A 24,562-nucleotide genomic window follows, 5' to 3' on the forward strand; every position below is an offset into this window, starting at 1 on the left:
TTTCTTTATACATAAAAATTTGGCAAAAAGTTTCTGTGTGTGTGGTTGTGTAAGTTTCAAGTGTTAGAAGCAAAAAAAAAAAAAAATACAAAGAAGAAAATGACAAATTTCAGTGTGAATCAGCATCATGAAAAAAAATCAACTAATTTAGTCAGCCTACTAGTTTCAATTATTTGGGCCTGTTTCAGAGGTAAGGCAGGTGTTTGGGCAAGATCCCAGTAGCAGTTGCTGAAGGGGGAGGCTGACAGACACATGAACTCACTGAGTATTTGTATGAAATTGTTGTATGAAAACAACAAAGATGACAACTTTTTGTTAATCTGTTCAATGACTACGACCATGTCCTTTATAGTTTTCTTGGCTATGAGCAGAATTGGCCTGCGAGGCCCAACCCCAAAGAGTTCACATACGAGGATTAGAATACTAAGAGTCAAAAAGCCAAGCAATCCATCATGTCTAAAAACATAAAACTATTATCTTTTTTTTTTTACCTAAAATAGATGAAAATTTGATGATTACCATGATAATATAAGTTTATGGAATAAAGAGTAAAGTCTAAATCTATCATTTTACAATAGGAAGGAAATAGAGACTCTAGAGTATTATTGTCACAGGTTGGGTTCACCAGAAGCAGGTGCTTAAAAGAAGTTTGGAGGGAAAGATGGCTTATTAGGGATGAACGTCTACAAAAAGAACAAGGAGAAAGCAGTATTTGGCAGAAGCAGCAGCTGAACTACAGTGTAGGTGCCACAGAGCCAACTCCGGTCAAGAGCAAGTATCACCATCAAAGGTCCCCAGGACAGACTGAAATGGCTTGGCTTGCCCACCCATCTTACTTAGTCAAGGGATATGGGCTGCTCAGAAGGGTGTGACTCAAGTACAGTAAAGCAGCTCTCTACAGCCAAGCCAATGGGGAGATCGGGCTTCTGTGAAAGCCAGAGGTTGCCTCCTCACTGCACCCCTGCATCTGGAGAGTGAGTCCTCCTTTGAGGACCTGGGCAGTATACCCCTTGTGTCTACTGCACCAAGACCAAAATTCAGTTCCCCAGAGGAATCCTTGTCTAGGACTTCATATTATAAAGATAATTTATACTTATTTTCCTTCATAGTGGGGAAAAAAACTGAGAAAAGAAATATATTTTATATGATTTTCCCCGAAGGCGATCACAAATGAAATGCATCAAAGAGTCAGATAAAATTGATTCATTTGACCAACCAAATCACCTACAAAGAAGGTATTAACAAAATCAAGGAATACTTGTTTTATCTAAGATGTTGAATTTTGAAAAAATAGTCTTGAAATATAGCACAGAAGATCATTAATGTAACAAAATATAATTTGAGTTTCTTACTAAATATTAATCAATATGGAAAAATACCTATCTGAACAGTGAGAAATGTGTTTAACGTCACAGAACTTCCTCCTTTCTAACACTGCAAGGATAGAAAAATGGGTGATGGATTAATAATACGTGAGCTTGTCTTTCAAGAACTCACAGGCTAATGCAAGAGAGAAGACACATTAAGAGCTAAATGACACTAGAATACAATCACTGCGTCTGGAAACATGAGTGCTGAGGAATCATCTCGCCCAGGCTTAGGGTGGGATAGTCTGAGGACATCAAGAAAGACACTGAAGGAAAGGAAAGCTCTCCCAGCTCTTAGCATTCCCACCCTTAGTTGTCAACCACCAGACAAAGAACAGAGGGTTTGTTTGTTTGTTTGTTTGTTTGTTTGTTTGTTTATAGAGGGAAAGCACACAAGGGAGGGGTGAAGGGCAGGGAGAGAGTCTTAAGCAGGCTCCATGCCCAGTACAGAACCCAACATGAGGCTCGACTTCAAAACCCCGAGATCATGACCTGAGCTGAAATCACGAGTCAGATGCTTAATCGACCGAGCCACCGAGGCGCCCCATAGAGGGCTCATCTTTAATGAAATGCAGAAAATCATCTGAGGAATTCTAATGCTTCTATTGTAAATACTAGCACCCCAAAGTAAAGCTCTGTTCATCCTATCATTAGGGTCCACATGTGAAGGAGAAATCTGATTGTCCTCATGCCCCACGCAAGTCATAAACCTACCTCAACCGTCAAAATCCCAACTCATGGAATAAAACCACATACACACAGAGTAAATTCTATCTTCTTTTTTTTTTTAATATGAATAGATGAGGAGTCATTAGTATATAAGGAAAACCAAGAGGATATAAGACAAAGATAAAATGAAAAACTAACTCCAGGGAAGGCAAGAGAAAGAAAGTATAATTCATATTCTCAAAGAAGGTTGAGAAACTATTATTTCCATAAATAAAGAATGAGATTCTTAGAAAGGAAAACAATCACATAATAAGAAAGAATGTGAGGAGAGTTCTAGTACCTGAAATGTAAAATGTCAGAGGGAGGCCAGAAAATCCCAGGAAATGTCTCAGAACATAGTTCAAAAAGGCAAAGAGACAAAACAAGGAAAATCACATAGAGGATTAATTCAGGGGGGTCAACACTCATTTGTAAGAATTCTAAAAACAGAAAGAATCAATAGAAGAAAATACAGAAATAATAGGGTCTATTTCTCGGCACTAAAGAAAAATAAGGCTTCAAACTAAAATGGGCTATTAAAAAAAAAGGACAGTCTCTATACCTGCCCATGAAATTTTAGATCAGACTAAACATAATGAAACTATCTTAGTAGTTCCTAAGAACTACAAAAGAATGAGAATCAGACTAGAAACCATATTTCATTAAAAAAAAAAACAACTGGATGTTAAGAAAAAAAATGGAGACATAAACTTGAAAGTACAGAGGAAAACAACTGCAATGTTTAGTCAGTAGATCCATCCAGAGTGAAGGCATTTTCAGATGTAAAAAGGCTCAATAAATTATCTTTCATATACCTTTTCTTAGAAGTTCCTTAGAAAGTGTGGGTATTAGAGCAACATGGAAGGTTGGGTTAGGGATCAACAGAAGTAAACCACAGATTCAGATCGGCTGCAACTTCTTCATTTCTGTGGCAAAGAAAACATAATTTAACAGAAGTGTCCACACAAAAAAGACATGTATTTCTGTGTGGCTCTTTCCTGGCCCCTGTAGCCGTATGGGCACCTGGCTGCTGGTAAAACTCCAAATTCCTGCTAAGCTGCTATTTCTTTACACTGTGATTTCATCCCCATTCCAGAACTTAACCTAACCATCCGTGTACTTCTGTTCAAGAAACTCTTTAGAAAAACTAAGCTTTCTTAGATTTTGAACCAAACTTAATATTAGAAAGGTTTCTTTTTTTCCTCAGAGGCAAGCAGAGTCAATACTCAGGGGTCCCTAAAAAATATTGCTGCCTATTATTTTCCAGCATCTCAGAAAACCTGTCTTCTCACCATCTCACAACGAAATAAAATAAACAAAAACAGTATAAAGACCAAAGACATAAAATACGGGAAGCAGTGGGTCCATTCAAGGGAAGCGGTGAAGGAGAAGTCCTGGGGTAGCACCTGTGCAGGGGCCTGGGAGGCACGGATCCAGTTTCGTACAGGATAATACACAGCTCTGAGAAGGAAAGTTCTAGGGAAGGAAAACAAAAAAAAGAATCCCAGGTACATTTATAGATTTTTTTTTCGTTACCATTCACTTTTTTTAGTCTTTGCTATTTTTACTTATCCAGTTGAGGGTAGGTCAGTAAAATTGGAGGAAATATTTTGGATTTCCTATTAAGAGAACAAGAGTTTAGAATCTGAACTGTTCTTGTTATCCTTTATTTTACTTTGTTCTTCAGAATTGAGCATTATGTCATTTTTGGTATTGGAGTCAGTGTCTGAAGAGTGGAGACTGCATATTCAAATGAGGTAAGAAATCTTGAGTTTACTAAAAAAAAGGGGGGGGGGAGGGCAGAGAGACTAATCAAAGAATGCTAGGATGTAGGCAACCACAGGGCACAGCAGAGCTCAGCCTCAGGAGGCGAGGAAGGAATTACGAAAACCTGAAAGAATGGGAATTCATGCCCAACAGGTGACCTGAAGCGGAAGGACGATCTCTGTTGAGGGGGGGGTGGTGCCCAACACTGGGGAGGGAGTCAGGAGAATAGAGCCCCGGATCTCACTCTCCATCTTCCCTATTTCCTGCTGGACCTCATCATGGCCAAACCCAACTGGAAGCCAGAGGGCAGGGAAACCTTTGGGTGACAAAGTCAATCTCCCCAGAAAACAGCCAGGTAGGGGTCGAAATGAAAGGAAATAAAACTATTTGCCCCATACTCCATTCTGAATTTCCTTACCTTTTCAAAAGATGCAATGTCCCATGCTCCTCTTGTCCTAAACTGCTTCATCCTTTCATAATTGTACGTAGAACTTTAGCAACGATGTTATAATGTGATGCACCGACTCTGGCCATGAGGAACCAACCGTTCAAGAGACACCTTCAGGGCCCCCGTAAACAGCTGACGCCCAAATCTTTCACTGTTTCTGAGGGAAGAGACCTTGGAGTGCAAACAGTTCTGGCTTCGAAGTCCACCACTCAGAGCTAAACTTCCCCCTGGAAATAGCCATGGTTGCCTTGGTAATGGGAGGGAAGGAAACCGGGAGGGAAATAGGAAATGTTGCCATCGGTGACAAGGCAGGAGTCTGGAATTCAAGGGTCTCTGGTTATCATTTCTCTCTTTTTATTTATATGATTTGGCCAAAATGCATGGGGCGAAAGGAATCCGTGACTAAGCTCCCCTCGCTTTTCTGCAAACACAATCACAACACCACTGGCTCCAAAGTATGTGAGAACGTGGGCCCCGTATTTTCTATGTTGTCACAGGCACGCAGGCCTGGCGGGAACTGAATCTGGATGCTGAAATTCTAAAATTCTAAAATTTAGAAGATTCTAAAATTCTAAAATTTAGAATTGCTCTGAAATTGCTCTGAAAATACCAGTAGTAGCTGTATCTGCTCTTGTTTTTCTTGTTTTTCTTACTTGCTTTAAACATATGATTTATCCTTAACCCCCGTTGGGCGAAGTGGATGCAAAGGTGATCATTTATGACTTTCACGGATTCAAAAATTAAGCAAAATGGTCATCAGGGCCTGACACCACCTCAAGACCCACAGAACCTGAACTCCGTCAGGTGAATTAGCTCTACGCCCAGGGATTCTTGTCGCTTTTGTCCTGACTGACTGTTCGCTACCTGCCCCCTTGCCATGGAGTAAACCACTCATTAATTTTGTATATTTGGTTTGTGACATTTTCCATTCCCGGAATCCTTGTGATGAATTACACGACACAGTGGAAACAACGATAGAACAAAACACAAACACACCACATGTGGTCTGCTAACCAGGAGTCTGTCAAGCGAAATTGGATGCCGCGTTCCCATGGTTTCCTTTCAGGAGCAAAGGGAAAAATGCACGCTCAGAAGCACCATTTCTGTAAACTGCTAAAAAATCTTCATATTAGTACAGCCCAGAAAATATTTTGGTGACAAGAAAAGCTGCAAGGAAACCAAGTTACACATTATTTATTATTATTATTATTATTTTTTTTTTTTTTTTTTTTTTTGCTAACACAAAAGAAAAATGTTCTTCTTGGGAACATGGGGCGGAAATGATAACATCAGTTCCATTTTTCTCATTCAGAAATAAACCCCATTTAGGGAGAAGGTATTTTAACAAGTGCTTGATCCTACCTTGCTACAGGAATCTTAAAATATCGCATCTCACGTGCAGGGAGCAGGGAAAGAGATGGAGCGCCTGAATAAGAGGAGAGGAGGGGACGCGGCCCTGGAGAGCTAACCTGAAACCCGTGCAGAGGGGCTGGCATTAGCCATCGCCAGCGCGGCACCTAGCAGGAAGGGGTGTTGCCTGGGACAGAATAGAAGACCAAAGCCTACAAATCGAATTATGTCTGATAGGGTTTGAAAAACACTGTTAATCTAATCAATGGGAGGGATGTATCTAGGAGAAAAGAGAACCGATGTCACTTGTGACTTAGAGGATGCTAAGGCCCTAGGGGATCCCAGAAGCATTTGGCCAAGGTTTATCCAGGGGCCTCACCCAGGGACGACCTGCACCTGGAGGTCTCTACTGGGAGACACCTCAATCATCAAGCGTTGCCACAGCCTGCAGGATGAATTTCAGAGCTATTTTCTGACAATCCCTTCTGCTGACTCTGTTCCCTCATTCAGGGAAGGAAGCGTTCTGATAGGTGACAAGGGACAAAAATATCCCCAGTTATAAATAAAACAAATTGGAATTCCAAGATCCATGCCGGTTACTCCCAACTGGTGGATGAACTTTGACAGCACTCAAGACACTAATTTCCTGAGCCATTGTTCCTTCAGTTGGACACCACGGGTAGCCAGCTCTTACATCTACTGCGACGCTCTTATATCTGTTGTGTCGATGCTTTTTAACTCCTGCACCACATTGACCTCACATTTTCGGTTTCTTAAGAAATGCTTCTACTATTCTTTTTACTTCAAAAATAATACAATGCAGTAGTAAAAAAAAAAAAAAAGGAAAAGCACAAAGGAAGACTTTTAAATGATCTGACACCTCACTGTTTACATTATGGTGCTATCATCTATCCAGCCTGTTCAAATTTTACTTAAATTCTTATCTTTACATCGTAAAATATGCTTACAGAAAAACCCTGCATAAAACCCATCCCTTGTGTACCACTCCCGGATCTGCTACACCCACCTGCCTCCACCATAGCTGTAATCACAAACCTGGCTTCATCCTCATCCTCACCGCTTTCCAAATTATTACCAAATTCCAACAAAAGTTGGCATCTTAAATTTTTGCCAGTCAAGTGGGTGTATTACAAACATTCGTGTACCTTTTAAATTTCAGTTCTATAAGGTTGAGGGTAGACACCTGGGAGATGAGGCCCCATAAAGTGATCCTCACTTCTGACACCAGTTGAGAGTTTGAGGGTTTGGAAAACCACCTCTTGTTTGCTCATTCTCCAGAAGGACTCACAGGACCCACTGCAAGCCCTTATACGCATGATCATCATGCCTTATTGCAGATTAAATCCGGGCCAAGGTACCAAGTGCAGAGCGTCTGCTGTGTCTCTGTGGAGTGAGGGCAGGGTCTCTGCTGATATGCGGCAATACGGAGGGAATACCCCGTCGGACAAGGAGCTCCCCCCAGCCTTGGTGCCAAGAGTCTACTGGTGCTCACAACACCACGATGTTGACCTCCACAGGCTGGTCCCCGACTCCTCTCCTCCAGAGGTCAAGCTTCAGGCCTCCAGGCCCCACCGTAAGCCACATTGTCATCACCCGGGTCAGCCTGTGGTCTTTGAGTCACACTGTTGTAATCCTCTTAGCCAGCTCCTACCCCAAATCCTACTCTACGGGACATGCTAGGCAAACAAAGACACTTCTTATCAGTTAGGACAGTCCCCAGTTTAGAGATTAACTCCCAGGAGCTGAGGCCAGAGGCCAGGTGTCCCTGGGGGCAAGGTTAAATTCTTTGCTGCCCACCTAATTCTGCCTAAGGCTGAGAGTCTTTTTATAAATTAACCATCTGATTTTGTGTCTCTGTGTAGCATCTAGATCTACACACATAGTTTTCAATTTAGGTCTTTTTCTTAGTGAATTTTGGGAGCCTTTCTACATAGCAAATACTGCTCCGTAGTTAAATATGTATGGCAAAGATCTCTGGCTTGCCATGAGATCATGAGATAGTTTTTTCATGCTCTTCGTGATATATTTTTAAGAACAGAAGTTCTGAATATTAATGTAGTTGAGTGTATCGTGTTTTCATTTAAGTTTTCAGTCTGTGTGTGAATTTAATCTTTCCCTATGCCAAAGGTCATGACGATATTCCCTCTGTTATCTTCTAAAATTCTTAGTGTCGCTTTTCACATTTAGATTAATACCCCTGCTGTTGATTTTAACTGAATGATAGGAGCTTGGGATCCAAATTGACTCCCTATAGACAACCCATTGCACCAGAACCACATGTTTTAAAAATCTGTCTTCGTCTGTTACAGACAGGTGTCACCAGGCAAGTCTCATCGTGCAGGTGTCTCCTTCCGAGCTTTCTATGCTGCCCCTTGGTTTGCCTATTGTTGTCTCAATATCAAACCATTTTAATTGAAACTATAGCTTTATAATGAATATTGATATCTGCTGGGCAAACCCTACCACATTGTTCTAATTCAGGAATGCCCCTTTGCGCTTTGATTTGAACTTTAGAACCCACTTACCAAGTACCAACCCCCCCTCCAGAAATATCAATATTTTGATTAGACTTTTAATGACTCTCTGGCTCGGGTCAAGTGAAATGGATATCTTTACAATATTATGTCTCCCTATCCATAGATGATATTTTCACAGCCCATTTATAATATTATTCTCACTCTTTGTAGATAACTTCTATTAGATCTTAAGTTTTCTTCTATGTTTCCTCCTTTAAACTCAAAGATTTTGTTAAATGACTCTATAGAGTTAATGTTTCTTTAGATCTATGCACAGACTTACCATTTTTTGCTCTTCCTAGTTTTGAAAACTCGTAACTTCTATCAAATGTTCCTTGACTTCTGTCTGGTATACATAAGCTTTAGAATTTTGATTTATGACAGTCTGTTGGTCACAAACTGTTTTTGTATCTCTGTAAATGTCTTCATTTTGCTCTCATTCATGAAAGATATTTTTTCTTAGTATATAATTACAGGTTGGCAGGCATTTTTATTTAGCACATAAAAGATTTTTTTTAAATACCTGATTTTTGTGAAAACTTAAAAGCACAAAGATGAAACTTTTTGAATGCCCCCAAATCAAACGGCCCAGAGATCACTCGTGCTAACATTTTTAGCTATATCCAACCAATCTTTTTCAGGCATATATACATGGAGTTCATTTACAAAAGTTTGATATTAGTTTTTGAAACATGATTTTTTTAATTAACAATATACTGTTGTTATTCTTTGCCTGGTGTAATTCTTAAGAGCCTAGGTTTTAGAATCAGTCACCCTAAGTTCAAATTCTGACTCGACTACACACTAATTGTTTAACCTTGGGCACATTACTTGCACCTAAGCTTCTTCATCTGTAACCCAACTGAGCTTTCTGTTGTCTGGTTCAATAACTTATCATCCTAGTCAAGCTAAAACTACTTTTCCATATTATATGGCTGCTCCCCTACCACAAACACAACTCAAATCTTAAAAGCTGGCTGCAGTGTTTCTTTTCCTAAATCTCTCCAGGTTGCTCCATCCTTTGGTTTAATGCTAAGCTCTTGTTCATGGACCTGCCCATCTTCATAAACCTTACAAGTGCTCATCAGTAACTTCAGTTCTCTTCTCCCCTCTTGACACACTATTAAGAGGGGTGCTGATAGGGCCTTGAAGGACACATCTAATGATTTTGTGTCTATGAGACAGTTGACCCAATATTTAAAGAGACCCCTTAGATGCTGCCTCAGTTTTTGTGAAGTCTTGGCTGGCTAAACAGCTCTAATTCCTTTGCTTATTTCTCAAGAGAAGTGATTCCTCCTAACTTTGCACACTAGTTACTACCTTAGGACCATTTTATTTCATTTACATCCCTTTTAAAGTGTAGCACTAAGCACTGACTGCTGTACTTTAAGTATTTATAAACTGTGGCTCTGGGGGAGAAACACGTAAGAAAGTATGAGAAGACTGGTCTAAAACATATGAAAGTGAAACAAACTATAGCAATCAATTTTTATTGTGACCAAAGATTCATGTGTTATAGAAAAGATGAAGAAAGCAAAGTTTAAGAAAACTCTATTTAGTTTTAGAAATAAAGGACAAAAATCAAATATAAAGGAAGTGATCAGATATTAATTAGAAGGTCTGTCATGGGGATGGGCATTGTTGGGATGGAAGGAGTAATATATATTTTATGATGCTTCAGAGAGCCAAACTTTATCCGATGAGTAAAATTTAAAAGGAAGGCTGTTATAGCTTAATATTTAGACCAAACAATATTAACTGATACTTTCCATCCGTAGAAAGAGCTGTAGCTAAGGAAATAAAATAACTATTACTCTTATTTTGAAGTCTTCCATAATCTTTCAATAAGAATAGGGTACTTGAAGAAGGAGGAGGAGGAGGAGGAGGAGGAGGAGGAGGAACAACTCGTCTTCTCTGTGTTCCCCCAGGACTTTATTCTCACCTTAATCATTGTCTTGTATCTCTGTGATGTACTGTGTAAAATCTGTTCATCTAAACAAAGAGAACTGAGATTTTTAAAAATCTTGGTATCATCCCTGGTGTCAAATATATTGCTTGACACAACAGGCCCTCTTGACTCTTTGTTAAATGAATGAGCGAATAAATTCTTTAGAAAATGTTCATGTATTTGAAAGGAGATGTCAAGCAAATTATCTTCCATTTCCTTTATAACTCCAAGAACCCAGACATCCATAAAGCTATGCTTAGTTTTCAAAGCTACAGGCAATTTGGGAAACATTGTTGGCAGTTAGTCTTTTCAGACACCGCACAAGAATGTGGAAGTATGGGGATCCCTGGGTGGCGCAGCGGTTTGGCGCCTGCCTTTGGCCCAGGGCGCGATCCTGGAGACCCGGGATCGAATCCCACATCAGGCTCCCGGTGCATGGAGCCTGCTTCTCCCTCCGCCTGTGTCTCTGCCTCTCTCTCTCTCTCTCTGTGACTATCATAAATAAATAAAAAAAATAAAATAAAATTTAAAAAAAAAAAAAAAGAATGTGGAAGTATCCAAACTTCATCTGAAAAACAATTTAAGGGTGTGAAGAACAAAGATGCCATGGCCAGTGTGTCTGATATAGCAGGATATATCAGGATATCACACTTATAGGTAAAAGAAATACATCTGGGGTACAAAATCATGAAATACTCCTTTCTCCCATGGGTAAGATAATTATGAAGGGAAATTAAATATAATAAAATACAATTAATATCTTTCATTTTTCTCAATTATAAATCATATATATGTATAATTCTGTCAACATATATATTAAATGCTATATGTGATAGAGACAGATTTGCTTGAGAAAAATTTAAATATACAATATGAATACATAGTTAAGGAAATTTGTAGAACTATAATTTCAAACGCACTACACATGTATGTGTGCATTTATTTGGGGGGAATAAATCCTCTTCTTATAGTAAATTAGCTAAGCTTTCTAGCCAGAGACTCATGGATTGGTTTTTAATACAATAACTTGGCTAGAAAATCCTTCAAGTTCTGGCCCCTGCCTACCTTGCTCCCATCTCACTACACTCTATCCGTACTGGAGTCTTCTTTGCAATCCTCAACCACTCCAGGCTCCTGTCTCTCTGTTCCTTTCGACTGGGAAGGTTTTGACTCACGTCTTGGCCTGGCTATGCTCTGTTGACAGACAATTCTCCATGGGTTTCTTTCTCGCAGTTCTGCATGTTTATGACTGTCTTTTCAAGAATATTTATATGTGTCTCCCTCTAGGGCAAAGAACAGATTTCCTTACTGTGCTAGCGTACTAACGATTATGCTTTCCCTCGGGCAGACTTGCTTGCAGCCCATTATAAAACACTGCAGTGTTCTTGTACTCTGCATTGCCCCAGCAGGACTCAGGGGTCAAAGAGGACTGACACAAACATGCAACATACACTACTTGCTCTGGTGTGAGTGAAAAAGTCTTTTGTCTCTGACCCAAGAATTTCATGTCTTCTGCTAGCATCCATGAAACTATGTCAAACTGCATTGTAAGCTGGCAAGTAGGCTAAATTCCAGACTACTCACAGTTCTTGACAACTCCTTCATATTCACATCTCAATTCAAAAGTCAACTCTTCCACGAGGGCTTCTTGTATCATCCATTTTACATTAGCCACACACCAAGTTTATTTGCATTTCATCATATTTTATTTTTCTGTCTTCAATACCACTACTAGGAATAATAAATTTTTAATACTATTTGTTATGTATCTAACTCAACTAGATTGTAAGCTCAACTAGAGGGAGAACCCGGGGCGACTGAGTGGCTCAGTTAGTTAAGCATCTGCCTCTGACTCAGGTCATGATCCCAGGGTCCTGGGATCAAGTCCCTTATTGGGCTCCCTGCTCAGTGGGGAATCTGCTTCTTCCTCTTCCTCTGCTCCTCCCCCTGCTTATCTGCTTATTCTCTCCCTCTCTCTTTCTAATAAGTAAAATCTTTAAAAAAAAAAAAAAAAGTGAGAATCTTTTCTGTCATCTTCACCATGGTAACCACGCCATGTACTAACCCATATGCATGGACTAAAAGAATTAATGACTTCCTAGAATCATGATTATCTTCCTTAGAGTTTGCAAATGTCTTTCTGGGTTTTCTTTTTATGTAATTTTTTATTTTTTCACTCTATTTGAAAATTTTGTATTTGTACTATCTCTAGTTCCAGTGATCCAGCTACACATCACTAAAAGCTTACTTTCTACTTCTCTCTCAATCATATAAACTTAGAAGCTCCTTCTTTCTGTACCCTTTTTCCATCAAGTTGCTGCACACACCAAGGACTTTAGGCCACAGCCTAGATCCTCAGCACACACTCATAATGCTTACAGACTAGCACTCCCCTTCTTATTGTGTCAGGTTCAGGTCTCATCACTTATTACTTGCCTTTCTGATGCCCAAGAGTTCCCTTTTTGAATGACCTATTATGACATTAGGCAATTCCTATAAAAAAAAAAAAAGCCTTAAAAAGCAAGGTATGTGGTGCTCATGATAGGGGTTTCTGACTCATTACAGTTCATCCACATGTTTGACATTAGTTGGTCACTTTCATGAATAAGGTACACTGTACCAGACCGTTAGAAAACAGCAGATGAAGACAATCCTATCCTCCGGAGGAAGTAGCCAAGAAGAAAGTGACTAAGCAGCGTGGTCTGCATACTGACTTATGAACAAGACAGAGAGGATCCCAAAGAGAAATGTTTAGGTTAAATTTGGATTCAGTACTAAAGCAAAAGCAGAGCTGAATGAGCAGGAATAGAGAAAGAAATGTTCCACTAGAGACAGTAGCAAAAGTCAAGAGAGGGCATGAAGAGTTTGCAAACGATGTGAACTGAATGAAGGGGTATTTGGACTGTGGGGTCCGAGCTTGATCATAATCACACCTTTCTCACTTTGCAAATGATGAATTAAGCTACATTTCTCCCTCAAAATCCCGTTATTTGGGAAGAAAAAGACTGATTTAGTTTCAGAATGTTACTAAAAATTCCTGAAGATAAAAATTATGGCATTTTTTGCTGTTTATACATCAGACTCTCTCCTTCATCCCAGGAATTTGGCTGAGTTCACATTTTCTTTTGACTCTATCACCCCTTTATTAAGCATTAAACTATAGTAACTGTTAATAGATTGAACTGTGTCCCCCTCCCCCAAAATTCATATGATGAAGACCTAAATCCCAATCACTGTATTTGAAGATAGGGTCTTTAAAGAGGCAATTAAAGCTAAATGAGGTCATAAGGGTGTAGCTCTAACCCAGCATGATTAGTATCCTTATTAGAAGAGGAAGAGACACCAAGGATGTGCATACAAAGAGAAAAGACGACGGTGTGAGAGCACAGCAAGAAGGCAGCTGTCTGAAGAGAGAGACTTCAGGAGAAGCCAATCCTACCACCATCTTTATCTTGGATTTCCAGCTCCAGAGTTGTGAGAAAATAAATTTCTGTTGCTTAATCATCCAGGCTGTAGTATTTTGTTTGTCATGGCATCTACAGCAAACTAAAACATTAAGCCATAAAAATGAAGACTAAGCTGCTTTTCAAAAATGATACAACTTTGGCCAGAGAATTTATATCAGGGAGTGAAAATGGATTTTCACTGATATGCAAATTTAGTTCAACAGTTATTAAGCACTTGGTTCCAGGAATTCTGCTAGAACTTAAAATAGCTCTTAATTTAAGAATAATTTATACTTTACAATACAGAATTTCTGTAACTGTTTACTCATAATTCACTGTGAAGAATAATAACCTTCATATTAATTTTTTAATTCAATTATAGAGCAGTTAAAAAATATAGCAAGATAGAAAGCCAGATCCAAACCCTGGCCCTCTGGTAAAGAAACAAGCAATCAAACACAAATTCTTACCACCATCCTCCAGTTCATCTACTTCATGCCAATTAAGGATTCTGTTTCCAAAGCACAGAGCTTTAGTCAAGTTTTTGTTGTTTAGTTGTTTAGTCAAGGTCAAGATTCTAAACTAAATGTCCATAAGGGTCAAGGATGTAATATAAATGCATGAAAAAGTCTAGGTATAACATAATGGGAAGTGATGTGATCTCTGGTTGAACTGGAGGCTCCTCACAGCTTCAGAATGCCTTCTTTACAAACTGGGTTCTAAACATTGTGCCAGCCAACAAATCACAACCTCAGGGTAAATTAGGGCCTCAGGATGATAATTTGCACATCCTTCAATATGATTAAAGTGAAAGACCATTTTCATGCATTTCTACTTTATAATGCCAAAGCTAAACTTTTAAATTTACTCTATATTGTGTACTAAGCAAATAAAACATATATTTTATTTATTTGCTTCTGTGATTTTATTTATTGCTGTGTTCAATACAGTCTTGCACTTCTCTGCCTGTGAGAAATCACAAGGTTTTCAGATAGCTAATCAATCTGGAAAGAAACCTAGATTTATTGCTCTGAACTTTAGTCTTCTCCTATAATAAAATATTATTTCTTCCTAAAAATACCATGACAGGTATTTTTGAGGAAAAGTTCACCTGTATCCAACTTCAAAAAATTATCTAATTATTCTTATTATTTGTTGTGCACTGCCTCTGGCCCATCTCTATTTCCCCCAATTTATTAGTTCATCAGTGCTTTTAGCATTGTTTTACATTTGTACTTATACTTACATTTTCCTTATGAAATAGATTGTTAAAAATGAAATGAAGAGCAAAGCAGAGCAATAAGTTTACTAATGAAAATTTAATGGATTTTTAACTCCAACTCCAATCCAATTATTTAAAATACATCATGAAATTTGTTCAAAATATGTGAAAATAAGTTCAATTAGATGAAGGTTGAAATAACTTCAATCATTCATTCATTCATTCAAAAAAAAGAAAAGATTTTTTAGTGCTTGTGCCAATATTTGAGTGTATTAGGCCCTAGGGATAAATGTAAAATAAACAGAAATGATTCTTGCCCTTGTCTATCAATTATTACATACCAGGTGGTAAATACTAGGAATGTACTGGAAACAGAAGAGGTATCTAAAGTATAATGGGAGGTCAAAGAAAGCTTACCAGAAGTGATATATGAGCTGAGGTTTGAAGAATGAACAGACATTAGCTAGTCAACAAGGAAAGGATATTTCAGGTAGAGAAAATAGCTGGTTGGATGGGGGAAAAGAAGTGTAATATGGCATTGCACATTCAGGGATCCCTTAAGACTGAGTAGGGCCGAAGGAAAATGTATACAACAATGAATAACAGAAAGCAATGTTACGAGCACAGGAATCATATCATGGGAGATTATGTTTGAATTTTATCTTAGGAGCAATGGGACTCTTTGGAGGTTTTTACCATGCTGTGATTGCTTTTCATCAGATTTTAGAAGCTTCTTTGTGAAGTAGGTTAGAGGGTAGGTTAGACTCCATTCAGGCAAAGCGAGGGATGCCAACTACCAAGCTAGGTAATAGGTTGGATCTTGATGCATTTACAAATCCAACATGAAATCCAGGGCATGACACTTACTAGGCAAACTTATTTGTGTAACTTGGACAAATTACATGACCTCTTTGAGGCTCAGCTTTTTTCATTTGGAAAATGGGAATAATAATAGTACCTAGATCATGAGGTCGTTGTGACACTTAATACATGTAAAGTTTTCCAAATATAGTTATTGTTCAGCAAATATCAGTTTTATTATGAGAACATAATTATGTGAATAGTAAGAGTAGTGGCGATGGGAATAGAGAGAGATTAAGAATGGAGAATCAAAAGGGCTTGTTGGACTTTGAGCTCAGGATCAGTGTTCTGACTTGGGCAGTTAATAAATCTCCATATCATTCATCAAGATAAGGAATACAAAGGGATGAACAAGTTTAGAAGAAGATAATAAGTTCAGCTTGGGATATGAGAAATTTGAAATACTTGTGGGATGATCATATGTACATATTCAGAAAGTAGCTGGGTAAAGGTCAGCTGGTAAAGGTGTTCTGGACTGGACACATAACCATAGGAATCAGCATCATGTAACAAGTCATTGGAAACATGAGTGATCCAAATGAAGGCACCCCCCCCCCACAAAAAAAGTACATAGATTCAAATCTATGTACTAGCATAATACCAGGAGCAGAGACCATAAGACTACAGACATTTGAAAGGATGATTTTCTTAAAAGATACCAAGAATATTAAAAAAGAATATGGTAAAAGTATTATTTTTTAAAACTTATCCAAAAGCTGAGGGTGAAGAGTTTCAACAAATCAACAGTAGAATTTGTCAAGTATCATAGAATGATCCAGTAAGATAAGGTTGAACACAAATCCACTGTCTTTGGCAGTGTGCAGGTCATTGATGATCTCCTTCATAGAGAATGAATTGCTTTACAATCTCCATTCTCACATGTTCCCCCATAAATTGAAAATTAATGTCCTATTGTAGAAGTATTTTCCGAGGATTGGACTTAACAATATATAAATCTGAACTCCTGAGAGATAGTTATTATACAAATAAAAGAAATAAGTGCATGTTTACATTTAACAGTATTATTTATTTACTTTTCACAACCACCTTCCCAAAAGCATTATAAAAATGTCCCTGTATTTTTCAAGGTGCAATTAAGCTTTAGCTTAGAGACAACTCTTTCAAAATCTGGAATGAGAGAAATTTACATAGCTCACAAATTAAGATTACTAATTATAATCATTTAAATACACTATTTTGACTTAGCATAAAAAGTCACCTTAATACAATACCAAATTCTAAGCCTACTCTGTGAAGAATCATGGAAAATTGACTATTGATGACTTTATCTGTGGAACTGGAAAAATCTCCCCACTAAATCACCAAGGAAATACATGTTCATTAATTTCCACTATCTCACTATTCAGCATGTACAAAAAGGACACACAGAAAATAAGAGTATGACGTAAACTAAAAATAAGATCTTTAAGCTTTTCTCTAAATCCTACCCTCTTGTTTACACCTATTTTAAGTACTTCTCATGATTAAATAGGGAGTGTGTATAAAGTACATCAGCTACACACCAAAGTATAATATGGATCTCATGAAAAAGTACTTGCTTGACTGTTTGAGTTGTGACCTAAGTTATTGTTCTTTTCACGGAACAAATAGTAATTATAGTTACTCTGGCATCAGTATTTGACAGACATCTTTTCAAAAATGAGCAATGTAAGCCTTCAATTTAAGAAAAATAACTGGCAGCATCTGTTGCCAATAATAAAATAAAAGATTTCAGGCAAGAGTTGGATTCCTAATAACCTGATAAGATTATTAGTGATTTTAGAAAAATCAATTTTTGGATATAACAAATAGGTCAGCATTTGGAAGACCCACATTATTCAGTGTACCAATATTTTGCAAGAGATCAATAAATTATGCCACAAAATCGTGCATGAGTAAAAGATTGATTCTTTTAGGTGCAAGTCAAAAAAATAGGTTTTAATAAAAGAGTGCAAAGCATTCATTAGTATAGTTTCAGATTTCACAGTGCAACTGACCTCTAAGAAACTTCATTGTGGAGTTTTGGTATAGTATCAAAAGTAATATCAATAATTACCTGAAAACATTATGCAAATATTCCATTTTCACTACTATGTATCTGCATTAAGGCGATTTTGTTCTGATACTTTAAATAAATTGAAATACAGCAAAATACTGAATGAAGAATGAGATAAAAGGATCTGTCTTTTATTAGGCCAAATACTAAAGAAATTTACAGAAATATAATGCTACTCTCAGGGATTTTTGTTTCTTCTGGAAAACATAGTTTTCATAAAGAATACTAATATGTAATTTATCTTAAAATAAGTCAATAAATCTATGTTTTTAACCCCCCATTTAAACGTCTAATAGAGTCAGTACATATTTAATAACTGGAACTCACATGAATAAAAAATTTGGGGGGTGTTGAATAAGTATTTAGAATGTAAAACAATGGCGAGACCAGAGTTGAGAACCACTGATATAAATAAATTTAAGAGGCAGGTTACACCTTGAAAAAAAGATACTTGCAATATCAAAATCTGACAAGAATTCAGTGTTAGGGCAAACAAAGAATGCCTACCAACTCGTGTTAAAAAGAAAACACATTAGGAAAAATAGGTCAAATATATAAACTGGAAACTCAGAGAAGGCGGAACTCAAAAAGTTAAGCAGAATATGAAAAGATACTCACTGGGTATCAAAAAATAGAAGTTAAAATGGTAAGAGATAACACACCACACCCATCAAATGTGCAAAAATCAGGGAGATCTTATATTCATTTGAACAATTTTTTTTAAGAGAAGTGCAGTAGAAAGTATTAAAGTTAAGCATTTTTATTCACTACAATTCTCAGGTATAATAGAGAAACATTCACACAAACCCATTAAAGTGAGAAGTCAAACAGGTGACTCCCACTTTCATGCTAACTCTTCAAGTGCATTGAAAATCCCACTTTCACATGCCTGCTGCGCCACATGCAAAATATCTCCTCGTGGGCAAGTCCCCTCCATTTCCTCATGTGTAAAACAGGAATAATCATGGTTTCTAGCTCAGGTGCATATGTTAAGATTAAGCAAGATACTTTGCATTAAGTACTTGTGCACACAGAGTATCAATAGGAAATCCTAATGAATGTCCTAACTCCAGAAAAATAAATAAAATGTAAATAAACAAAATGTAAGAAACAAAATGGTCGTTATTTGTATTTGAAACATAAATGAAAAATTACTGGAGTGAATAAGAAAACTGAGTAAGATTCCTAAATACATACAAAAGCTGATAGCTATCTTATGAATACATAATTAGAAAGATCATGGGGAAACCATCCCATGGCCAACATCAATCAAAACTAAAGAGTATGTAGGAAACCTGATTAGAATTGTATAAGATCTATATAAAAAAAAATCTATAAAACTTTGCAAAAGGGCAAAAAAAAGAAGGCCCTAATCAACAAAGCAATATATTTATTAAATGGGAAAGTTTTATATTGTGAAGTTGTCAATTTAAATGACTACAAATTCAATGTAATCTAATAAAAATTTCACTCCCTTCTAGGTGAACACTTAGTCACTAGATATAAGAATATATATCCTTCTATTCTTCTAAAAATCAGTCGATTCCAAAATTTATGAAAAGAAAATTCACATCTAGCTGAGGAAATACTGAGAATATTACATGAATTTTTTTTTGAATTTTTTTTGAATTTTTTAAAATATGCAGTGAATCTAAAGGATCTTAAAGTCTCAGATTTGTGAATTTAGGAAATAATGAATTTAATAGTGTAGAAAGTTCATAACTGTCCCACATGTATTGCAGAGTTTAGTATAACAAAAAAAAATTGTTTTGTTTTAAATCACTACACTGGAGATAGAGCATCAGTTCAGCTTTGCTTGTAAGTGAGAAACCCAAAACAACAGTGGCTTTAATAAGATAAAAGCTAATTTTTCTTACATAAGAAAGGAATTTGGAAGCAAGCAGTGAGAAACTTACACAAGTTCTTTATTCAATCAAGAGGGACTCTGGCTTTACTATCTTGCTGCTCTGCTGTGATCAGTATATACTTCCTACTCAGGGCCCAAGACAGATGAAAAAGGATGTACCTCTACTTTAAGTAAACATCTAAAAAGGTAAATATAAATTTTCTGCTTTAATAGTCACCATCATTTTAACCAAAAGACTGGGAAATGCAGTCTCACGCTAAGCAGCTATATGTCCAACTAAAATTTAATGAAGCTGCTGCTACTAAAGACGACAAGAGAACAGATATTAGAAAACAACTTGAAATGTCTGACATAGATAGCTCTTCATTATAAGGTATTAACTGGCTTCTATAGAAAAAAATAAATTTAAAATCCCAACGTTGGGCAGCCGAGGTAGCTCAGTGGTTTAGCGCCTGCCTTCACCCCAGGGTGTGATCCTGGAGTCCTGGGACCAAGTCCCAATCGGGCTCCCGGTGCATGGAGCCTGCTTCTCCTCTGCCTGTGTCTCTGCCTCTCTCTCTTTCTGTGTCTCTCATGAATAAATAAATAAAATCTTTTAAAAAAATAAATAAAAATAAAAGCCCAACATTAAGAATTCTAATGACTTAAAGAACAAATGTAAATACAATATTATAAAAACAATAGCTGACTTCCACTTTTGGCAAGATGAAGTAGATGTAGGGTTGATCCACATTATTTGCCAATTGTCTATTTATGAGTTGGCCTACTCTCTCAAATTTATCTGTAACCCTGAATCAATACACATGGCACTTTTGTGGTCATTTGCAGACATGGGCAGAGCAGCCAAAAATTTGAGTCACCCACTGTACACAATCCCAGCTGAGACCAAACAGGATGATGCTCTGTTTTAACTTTCATACTGTACACAAATGTCTTTTTCACAGTCTGCTCAGTGACACGTATTTTGGTAACTTCACTGTTTAAAATGTCCCTCAAGTGGAGTGCTAAAGCGCTGTCGACTGTTCCTAAGTTCAAGAAAGCTATGATAGACCTCACAGAGCAAATACATGTGTGAGACAAGCTCGGTTCAGGCAAGAGTTACAGTGCTGTTGGCTGTGAGCTGAAGGTTAATGAATCAACAATATAGATTAAACATAGAGTAAAGTCATGTGTTGATCATTTGATGAAAATAGTGAAATGAGAGGCTCACAGAACCCCAACCCTGTATTTCCCGTAGCAACAATGGTTCAGTATTTGCTAATTGAGTGTTCATGGTAACTTTATAGAACATAATAACCGTGGATAACAAGAATCAACTGTACTTTTTTCTTTCTTCTACAATAAACACTCTGTACCCTGGACATTATGGATAAACCAAACATAACATGCTGACACGTGGAAAGAAGAAGGCACATTGTCTAAGGAACTCAGGACCCCAGAGAAAGATGCTGCAGTGACTTTGTCTTCTTTTTTGCCTCATGTACCCCATACCAGGAGCTGATGAGGAACATGAAAATGCCAACAGGCATGGGTCAAAAAAGCTTGTTCTCTCTAGCAGAAGGACAAAGAAAGGAGCGGCACAACAAACAGAAAAGTTTTAGCCAACAAGCACTCTATCCTACCCAAACACTACAGAAAACGCTGTGACCCCATGCCCACCCACAGCAGCAAAGGCTGAGTTGGAAGAGTCCAGATTTCTATCCTCATTAGGCCATAAGGAAGCAACTGGGGTGGTATCAGAGAATAGCAAGCAGGGAACTGAGAGTAGCCCCACTGTCCTGGTATCAGTGTAGACCACACGGAGAGCTGGACATCCACCCATACCCAGTTTAATGAGGTGCTCCTCTTCCTCTGTGCGGGGATGGTGTCAGAGAAGGCCCAGTGGAGAGTCAGGAGTGATAATGAGGCCATTCTGTTCCCCGCCAGTATCACCATTCTGGTGTCAGGGGAGGCTATGTGGGGAACAGTAACAAGGAATCTTGGCTTTCATAGGCAGAGTAATATCAATAGAAGTCTATCAGGAAGTCTAAATTTCTACCCCCACTCAACAATGATAGGGGCATCACCCCTGCATCTCAGGCATCAACTGAGGTGATGTGGGAAACCTGGATTTCCACCCCTATCTGACAGCAATAAGGCCACCCCTCTCCCCCATCAGGTGGGATCAGAGAATATCTGCTAAAAGAGAAGGTTTAAATAAGATCCAGATTCTGAAAACACAATGCCCCAAATACCTAGGCTTTTGTAAAAAATCATTTGTCATACCAGAAGCCTGAAAAGTGTCAACTTGAATGAGAAAACACAATCAACAGATGCCAACAACCAGATGGCACAGAAGTTAGAATTATCTGACAATGATTTTAAGGCAGTGATCATGAAAAAAGAGTTTAAACAAGAAGTCACAAACCCACCTAAAATAGTAAAAAAAAAAAAAAAAGAAAGAAAGAAAGAAAAAATCTCAGCAAAGAAACAGAAAATTTCAGCAAAGGAAAATCAGTTGAAATTTTAGAATTTCAAAACAAAACTACACAACAATAACCAAAATAAAAACACTCAACATATGGGTTCAACAGAGCAGAATATGGAGGACAGAAGAAAGAATCACAGAAATTGAAGATGGAAAAATAGAAATGAACAAATTTGAACAACAGAGAGAAAATAATTTAGATTAGGGGGCAGAAAGGATGAGCAAAGGCTCAATGGGGCTGTAACGGAAGATCCAACATTCCCATCATAGGAGTCCCAAAGGAGAGGAGGAAAAGGGTGAGGCTAAAATGTATCTAAAGAAATTTTGGCTAAAAGTTTCCTAAACTTTACAAAAGGCATAAACATACGGGTTCAAGAAGCTGGAAAAAATCTTAACAGGATAAACACAAAGCAATCTGTCCCAATGCACAACACAGTCAAACTTTTGAAAAACTAAGTACAAAGAAAAAAAATCTTTGAAACAATGAAAGAGAAAAGATACCTTACCTATGAGAAAAGCATAATTTCTCATCAGAAACAATGGAGGCCAAAAGGAAGTAGGAGAATATTTTCTAGTGCTGAAAAAAACATTATCAACTCTGAATTTTGTATCTGATGAAAAGTAATAGTTAAACATATGAGGCTTTTTTTTAAAATAATCTTGAGGTTAGTGCCAACCTTTCTCTCTTCAAGTAAGACATCAACCCAAATCATTTTTTTTAGACTGACCAATGGCTACAATAAATATTAAAACTTCTGTGCATAATTCAAAGACAAGCAAGAGTCTAAAGGAAAATATTTTAAAATACAAAACAGGTACAGTGTTGATTTTGGAATTTAAAAAATATATGATAGACCATCACACACACATTAGCCAGCTATTACGAAAGAAAGAAAGAGAAAGAAGAGAAAGAAGAAAGAAGAAAAAGAAAGAAAGAAAGAAGAAAAAGAAAGAAAGAAAGAAAGAAAGAGAAGAAAGAAAGAAAAAGAAAGAAAGAAAGAAAGAAAGAAAGAAAGAAAGAAAGAAAGAAAGCAAGCTGGTGAGGTGGTGAGGATGTGAAGTTGAAAGGTTAGCGAATGATTAATGGGAATGTAAGATGGTGCAGCCACTATGGAAAATAGTATGAAGGTTCCTCACAAAATTAAAAATAGAATTACTATATGATCCAGAAATTCCACTTTGTTTTTTCACAGACACCAAGGACAGTTCTCATATGAGGAAAGTGTCTTCCCCATGTTATTGTGAATTATCCATGCTTCTTTTGAAGCAGTACCCCTAATTTCAGTGTGCTAGAAGCCTTTGACTCCGTCCTATTTCCGGCTTGCTTTATTGGACTCACTATACGAGCTGAGAATGGCTTCGTCTCATCCATCAGCAATGGGCGGCACTAGCTGCAAATAGATTCTGCGTGATTCCCCAAACCACTCCCCAGTAACATGAGGGTGCTGTGGAGTTTCGGTTCATATTTAGAGAAGGATTATACAGGACACAGATTATACAGACAAATGCAGGATATAAATGATATAGATATAAATATTATTTAATTTCAATTTCATTATTATGTTTAACTACATAACCATCCATAAGCTCCAAGCTCCTTTGGATTCCAAATATACTCAGGCAATAGCAGGAGCAGTGGGCAGCTTCTTCCTACGTGAGACAATGCCATTTCTTCTACATTTTCCTGAATTAATTCTCTATACATCTAATCACTTTGAATAATGAAATTTTAGCATGGTAATTTCTTTCTTATCCATCCTATTAGTTCACTCAATGGTCTATACAGTTGAATTATTCTATGTTCTTACCCAAGATATCAATGACTCACTGATTCCTAATTCTGTGACACAGAAATCATGAATATCTATTACAAATGCATTGTAAAAACGTGAAGAGAAACAAATTATCTACATGTCTTATCAAACCAAGCTCAATGCTCCTTTTATTCTGTTGAGGAATGGGTGAAAAATAACGAGAAAAAATATGTAATTTATATTTAGAGATAAATTTAGTATAAGACAAACTTGATATGAGAATAGTCGGAATTGCCATGATGAGTTTAACTACTAATAAAAACATAAAAACACCAAGAGATCTATAATATCTCATAAATAGAGAATCTGCAAAGTGATGCCAACCAAATATGGCACAGTGAAGAATGTCAGTACAGGTTATAATAAAAAATAGTAACAGAAATGCTGATAATCATTGTATTCTAAAGGAGGAAAAAAAGGAAGAGAAAAGGGAGAGGAAGGAAGTAGAGAAGGTGGGGAGAGAAACAGAAGGAGGAGAATGAAAATTCAGCTAAGGCATTAGGACAAGTTTCAAGAATTAAAAACAGAATTAAGAACAACCAGAGAACACGAACGCTTTTCTCTGCATTTGAAAATGCTGCCAACCTTAGTAATTTTGCATATGATCACTTCTTCAGGCCATGGTGGGTGGGTAAGGATTGTGACAATGAATACTTCTTTTCCTATAGTCTTAAATTTTAGAATGAATTTCAAGTGTATTTCCA

General features: G+C 37.3%; 1 long non-coding RNA gene across 1 annotated transcript in view; it reads right to left on the reverse strand.

The window, feature by feature from the left end:
- LOC112934874 (uncharacterized) overlaps positions 1–24,562 on the reverse strand; it is a 376,518-nt gene that overhangs the window by 181,728 nt on the left and 170,228 nt on the right. The window lies entirely within an intron of this gene.

The sequence above is a fragment of the Vulpes vulpes genome, chromosome 3 (assembly GCF_048418805.1).
Source record: "Vulpes vulpes isolate BD-2025 chromosome 3, VulVul3, whole genome shotgun sequence".
Taxonomy (NCBI): Eukaryota; Metazoa; Chordata; class Mammalia; order Carnivora; family Canidae; genus Vulpes; species Vulpes vulpes.